This window comes from Triticum dicoccoides, chromosome 5A (assembly GCF_002162155.2).
Source record: "Triticum dicoccoides isolate Atlit2015 ecotype Zavitan chromosome 5A, WEW_v2.0, whole genome shotgun sequence".
Lineage (NCBI taxonomy): Eukaryota > Viridiplantae > Streptophyta > Magnoliopsida > Poales > Poaceae > Triticum > Triticum dicoccoides.
In genome coordinates, this window is record NC_041388.1 from 588,883,685 (window position 1) to 588,890,392 (window position 6,708).

Here is a 6,708-nt window from a genome sequence, read left to right on the forward strand (position 1 = left end):
TCCTCTGAGTGTTGGTCCAAACAGAGCCACTTGCAGCGCCACCTCGGGGAAACTCGAGGGCTGGTTTTAGTTGTATGTAGTGCTCATCTGAGTGTGCCCTGAGAACAAGATATGTGCAGCTCCTATCGGGATTTATCGGCACATTCGGGCGGTGTTGCTGGTCTTGTTTTACCATTGTCGAAATGTCTTGTAACTGGGATTCCGAGCCTGATCGGGTCTTCCCGCTAGAAGGAATATCCTTCGTTGACCGTGAGAGCTTGTGATGGGCTAAGTTGGGACACCCCTGCAGGGTTTTGAACTTTCGAAAGTCGTGCCCGCGGTTATGGGCAGATGGGAATTTGTTAATGTCCGGTTGTAGAAAACCTGAAGTTGACCTTAATTAAAATGCATCAACCGCGTGTGTAACTGTGATGGTCTCTTCTCGGCGGAGTCCGGGAAGTGAACACAGTGTTGGAGTTATGCTTGACGTAGGTTGTTCTAGGATCACTTCTTGATCATAGATGTTCGACCATGCTTTTGCCTTCTCTTCTCGCTCTCTTTTGCGTATGTTAGCCACCATATATGCTAGTCGCTTGATGCGGCTCCACCTCATACCTTTTACCCTTCCTATAAGCTTAAATAGTCTTGATCGCGAGGGTGTGAGATTGTTGAGTCCTCGTGACTCACAGTTACTTCCAAAACTAGTTTGCAGGTGTCGATGTTACCGAGCAGGTGACGCAACCAAGCTCAAGGAGGAGCTCGATGAAGATCTTGTCCTTTATGTTGTTCCGTTTCCAGTTGATCAGTAGTGGAGCCCAGTCGGGACGATCGGGGATCTGTGTAGCTTTTGGGGTAGTCTTCTTTTATTTAGGTTCCGTAGTCGGACCTTGATTGTATATGGTTGATGTAATGCTTTATTCATGTAATTGTGTGAAGTGGCGATTGTAAGCCAACTATGTATCTTTTTCCCTTATGTATTACATGGGTTGTGTGAAGATTACCTCACTTGCGACATTGCTTTCAATGCGGTTATGCCTCTAAGTCGTGCTTCGACACGTGGGAGATATAGCCGCATCGAGGGCGTTACACCGAGTTTGCCTGACCAACTATCTAGTTGGCTATTACCAAAATCGGTCTCACCGAGTTTGTGTAATCGGTCTCACCGAGATTACGTTATGCCCTAACCCTAATGACATCGGTCCCACCGAGTTGACATGTCGGTCCCACCGAGAATTCTAATGTTCACATTTTGAACTAAATCGGTCCGACCGAGTTTAATGATTCGGTCCCACCGAGTTTGGTGATTTGTGTGTAACGGTTAGATTTTGTGTGGAGGCTATATATACCCCTCCACCCACTCTTCATTCGTGGAGAGAGCCATTAGAACATGCCTACTCTTTCAATACATATTTTCTGAGAGAGAACCACCTACACTTGTGTTGAGGTCAAGATATTCCATTCCAACCACATAAATCTTGATACCTAGCCTTCCCAAGTTGCTTTCCACTCAAATCTTATTTCTACCAAATCCAAACCTATGAGAGAGAGTTGAGTGTTGGAGAGACTATCATTTGAAGCACAAGAGCAAGGAGTTCATCATCAACACACCATTTTTTACTTCTTGGAGAGTGGTGTCTCCTAGATTGGCTAGGTGTCACTTGGGAGCCTCCGACAAGATTGTGGAGTTGAACCAAGGAGTTTGTAAGGGCAAGGAGATCGCCTACTTCGTGAAGATCTACCCTAGTGAGGCAAGTCCTTCGTGGGCGACAGCCATGGTGGGATAGACAAGGTTGCTTCTTCGTGGACCCTTCGTGGGTGGAGCCCTCCATGGACTCGCGCAACCATTACCCTTAGTGGGTTGAAGTCTCCATCAACGTGGATGTACGATAGCACCACCTATCGGAACCACGGATAAAAAATCTTCGTGTCAACATTGCGTTTGCTCCCTCAAACTCATCCCTTTACCTTCATATGCAATTCTTTTACATTCCGCTGCTATACTCTTAGAATGGCATGTGTAGGTTGATTGCTTGACTTGTACTAAGTTGCTAAAATCTGCCAAGAACTAAAATTGGGAAAAGGCTAGATTTTTATTTTATCAAGTAGTCTAATCACCCCCCCCCCTCTAGACATACTTCCGATCCTACACCCATGGTATCTTAAGTGCGTAGTGATGCGTGCGCGGTGCGGGTATATGAGGTGGGCGGCGGAAGCCGAACTGCTATTTACGCTCCGGGATTGGTCGATCCTCGGGGGGAAATTGCTTCCGATCCCTCGGTATTTGGTTGGTGAACCTCTCCGTCGTCCCTATCGCCTGGCGGCCTCCTCCCCTTATGTTCGACGTTGAGCTTTCCGACCTGCTTGAAGACCCAACAACTTCTGTTGGTATGATTAGCTGGTTTATCGGGGTGGCCGTGAATCTCGCAGGGTCGGTCCAATATCCTGTCTAGGTTGGATGGTCCATCTCGGTTTGCCTTGAATGTCTTTTTTCCGTTGACCGGGTTTGGGATTGCTGAATCCGGTGTTAACCGCTGTGTCGCGTGATCTTTCATTATCATTGTGACTGTTGTGTTTGCTTTGTCGTGGCTTGCCATTGCCGTCTCGGATTTCGAAAGTGCCCGAGTCGCTGGCGCTGTTGCTTCTACGAGCGAGTCAGTTGTCTTCTCCCGCGCAAAAGCGGGTCATTAGAGTGGTAAGGGCCATCATCGATTTGGGTCCTTCTTGACCGAGGTGGCGTGCAAGCCATTCATCCTGGACGCTGTGTTTGAAGGCCGCAAGGGCTTCCGCGTCTGGACAGTCGACGAGTTGGTTCTTTTTAACTAAGAACCTGGTCTAGAGCTTCCTGGCTGACTCTCCGGGCTGCTAGACAATGTGACTTAAGTCATCAGCATCCGGTGGCCGGACATATGTTCCTTGGAAGTTGTCGCGAAAGGCGTCTTCCAAATCTTCCCAACTGCCAATAGAATTTTTCGACAGACTGTTTAACCAGTACCGAGCTGGTCCTTTGAGTTTTAGTGGTAGGTATTTGATGGCATGAAGGTCATCTCCGCGGGCCTTGTGGATATGGAGGAGGAAGTCCTCAATCCATACTGCGGGATCCGTCGTTCCGTCGTATGAATCGATATTCATGGGTTTGAACCTGTCTGGGAATTCATGCTCCATTACTTCGTCTGTGAAGCAAAGAGGATGTGCGGCGCCTCTATGTTGGGCCACACTACGACGTACCTCTGATGGAGTCCATTTGCGGTTTTCGGCCTGGGTGTGGCTAAGTTTGTCACGTCCGAATAGGTAGTCGTCGTCGCGTGTCGAGGCACGTCCTCGCGATCCGTAGATCGATCTTGCGTGTCTTGCTCTACTGTCGAAGTCCTGTTGAAGGTCATATGTATGACCCCGAGTTGTTTTATTTTTGCCTTTACGGCGAGGTGGGGCAGTCTCGTTTTCGGCTTGAGTTTCCGCTTTATCCGGACCAAGTTGTGGTCGGCCTGCCGCATTGTGCGATGATGGTACGGGCTCCAGCGCCTCGTCATCGAACTGAGGTAGCAATCTACGCTTCGGGTATCTCTTGGCTGGGCCACTAAGGCCGTATTCTTCAGCGGCCAAGACTTCGGTCCATCTATCAATGAGCAGGTCTTGGTCCGCTTGAAGCTGCAGCTGCTTCTTTTTCAGGCTCCTTGCAGTGGCTATTAGCCGACGTTTGAAGTGCTCCTGCTCGAGAGGTTCCTCAGGCATGATGAAATTCTCGTTACCGAGGCTCTCCTCTTCCTCGGAGAGCGGAAGATAATTACTATCCTCCGAGTCTCCGTATATGGCCTGTTCATCAGGGCTAACTTGCCCATTTTTCCGTTCCTCCTGTTCAGAGGTTGCCTTGGCGGGGTCTTCATTATTGTCGGCATCGTCCGGAGTATTATTTTTTCCGGTTCCCGTATTGTAGTCTTTGGAACGGCGTGACTTAGAGCGGCGTCGAGGAAGCTGGCGCTTGGGTTGTCTCTCAGGAGGTTTATCCTCAACTGGATCCTCTTTGTCATCGTTGTTAGTTTTTTCAGGTGTGTCCACCATGTATACGTCATAGGAAGAAGTGGCCGTCCATCGTCCAGTGAATGGCGGGTTTTGGCCTTGCTCCTTGTCGGCATCGTCATCCGCACTGGCGATGTCTTCGGAGCCGTAGTCAAGCATGTCGGTTAAGTCCTCGACAGTGGCTATGAAGTGGGTGGCGGGTGGGAAGCAAAATTCTCGATCATCAGCCCCTAGTTTGAATCGGACATAGTTCGGCTGCGAGTCCCCCACCAAGGATAGGCTCTTTAATGAGTTTAGAACATTGCCTAAAGGCGAGTGCTGGAAGATGTCTGCGGCGCTGAATTCGAAGATCGATAAACGATCAAGTTTGGCGTCCGTGGGCTCACATGGTTCGGAACTTATAACCAGAGACGGATCCGGAATTCCGGTGACACAGATATTGCATGAGGTTAAGCTCATGTGCGGCTCCAACGCCGGGGAATCTGTGGCCTCCGTGGTGGGGTTGAGCCTCCAATCCTTGGACGGCGCTGTATGCTCCGGATCTAAGGCCGGAGCCGTTACAGGAGCTATCTCTTGGATACAGTTTGACGACAGAGTTAAGTCATGTTCATCAAGGTGACTAGGAGTGGTGGCAGCAGTTTTGAATCCGGCGAAGATCAAATCTCCACAGATGTTCGCGACGTAGTTCAAGCTCCCAAATCTGTCCTAGTGGTCAGGGGCGTAGCTATCGATCTGCTCCAGGCGGCCAAACGAGTTGGCCCGCAGTGTGAAGTCGCCGAATACGAAGATCTGTCCGGGGAGAAATGTTTCTCCTTGGACAACGTCACTGTTGATGATTGAAGGGGCCATCAAACCTTTTGAGGACGGCACAGTGGAACTCGCAATGAAAGCACCAATGTCGGTGTCAAAACCGGCGGATCTCGGGTAGGGGGTCCCGAACTGCGCGTCTAAGGTCGATGGTAACAGGAGACTGGGGACACGATGTTTACCCAGGTTCGGGCCCTCTCTATGGAGGTAATACCCTACTTCCTGCTTGATTGATCTTGATGAATATGAGTATTACAAGAGTTGATCTACCACGAGATCGTAATGGCTAAACCCTAGAAGTCTAGCTTATATGACTATGGTAATGAGTCTATCCTCTCCGGACTACGTCCTCTGGTTTATATAGACACCGAGAGGATCTAGGGTTACACAAGGTCGGTTACAAAGAAAGAAATCTACATATTCGGTCGCCAAGCTTGCCTTCCACGCCAAGGAGAGTCCCATCCGGACACGGGTGCAGTCTTCGGTCTTTGTATCTTCACAGCCCATCAGTCCGGCCCATGGCTAACAGGCCGGACGCCCGAGGACCCCTTAGTCCAGGACTCCCTCAATCCCTTCTGGCGGCTCACTTGGCGACCTTGGGCCCCTCTTCGCGCCAAGTTTTTCTTATGGCTGGCCATGCAAGACCGTTGTTGGACCGCGGAGCGCCTTGTACGCCGCGGACTACCCCATGACGATACATGCGCCCTTTGCGACCAAGAGGAGGAGACCATGCACCATCTCCTTGTCGGATGTTATTTCTCACGCCAAGTTTGGCACGAGATCCTCGGTTGGGCACGTGTGCCCATCGGCCTCCCCGCCCCTGACACGCCTTTTCAGCTCTGGTGGCAATCCTCCCTCGATCTCGCGCCCACTGCTATGCGCAAGGGTCTATCCTCCCTCATCATCCTATCTACTTGGTGGATTTGGAAGCACCGCAACGCCTGCATTTTTGAAGGAGCAGCACCATCGATCATCTTCACCTCCGAGACCATCAAGGACGAGGCGCGCCTATGGGCCAAGGCGGGCGCCAATGGATTACAACACATCATCCCCGGCGCTTAGTCTCTAGTTTCGGTAGTGGGGCTGAGCATACCCCTTTCTATTGTGCTCCTTCGCTTATACACCATGCCTAGTGCGTCCATGACCTCGTTAGCATTGTAACCCCATGCTTGTACTCCTCTTCTATCAATACAAAGATACACAGCTTGTGTACTCGCGAAAAAGAAAACTACTACTGATTATGGTTCGTTCGGGTTTGCGGCTTCGCTCGAGAACCACCCCCGGACACGATGGACCAAGCGGATAGGGCTAGGATCCTGGCCGATCCCGCCTTAACTAAACAATGCATGTGGACTAGTGCAATCAAACAATGTGGTGTGCAACGAAGATTATATAGAATGTGAATTCTTTGACAACATTGAAGAATTTGTTATTTATCACGTCGTAACATTTCAGTTTAAAATTTGATTTGTGAATTGAGAAGATAAAGTATATATGTTGATAGTGGCAACGAACTAGGATCCTCTCCAAAATACGCAATGTTTACAACTGAGTTTGGATGTTTTCTCTTTCTCGATAGATAATCGAATTTGGATTCCTGTTTTAAGACATAAGATTGAATATTATGTACGTATATGTATGGAAGGGATTCCCAACATTCTAAGTACATTCGTACCATCGCACCTTTCATTTTGGCAAACTCATTGCATCTAAAGAATGCGCCCGGGCGAACACATGCACAGGCACAGCATTGTCTTCTCGGTGCAGCAAATGAATGGGCTGAGCCTCCCAACACTGGTCAGGTCAGGTAGCCATCTCACTACTCGGTGCAGCAAACTTGTCTAAAAAAAACTCGGTGTAGCAAACACCCCGAGTTGATAGACAGACAGGGAGCGAAGTGCAACGCCC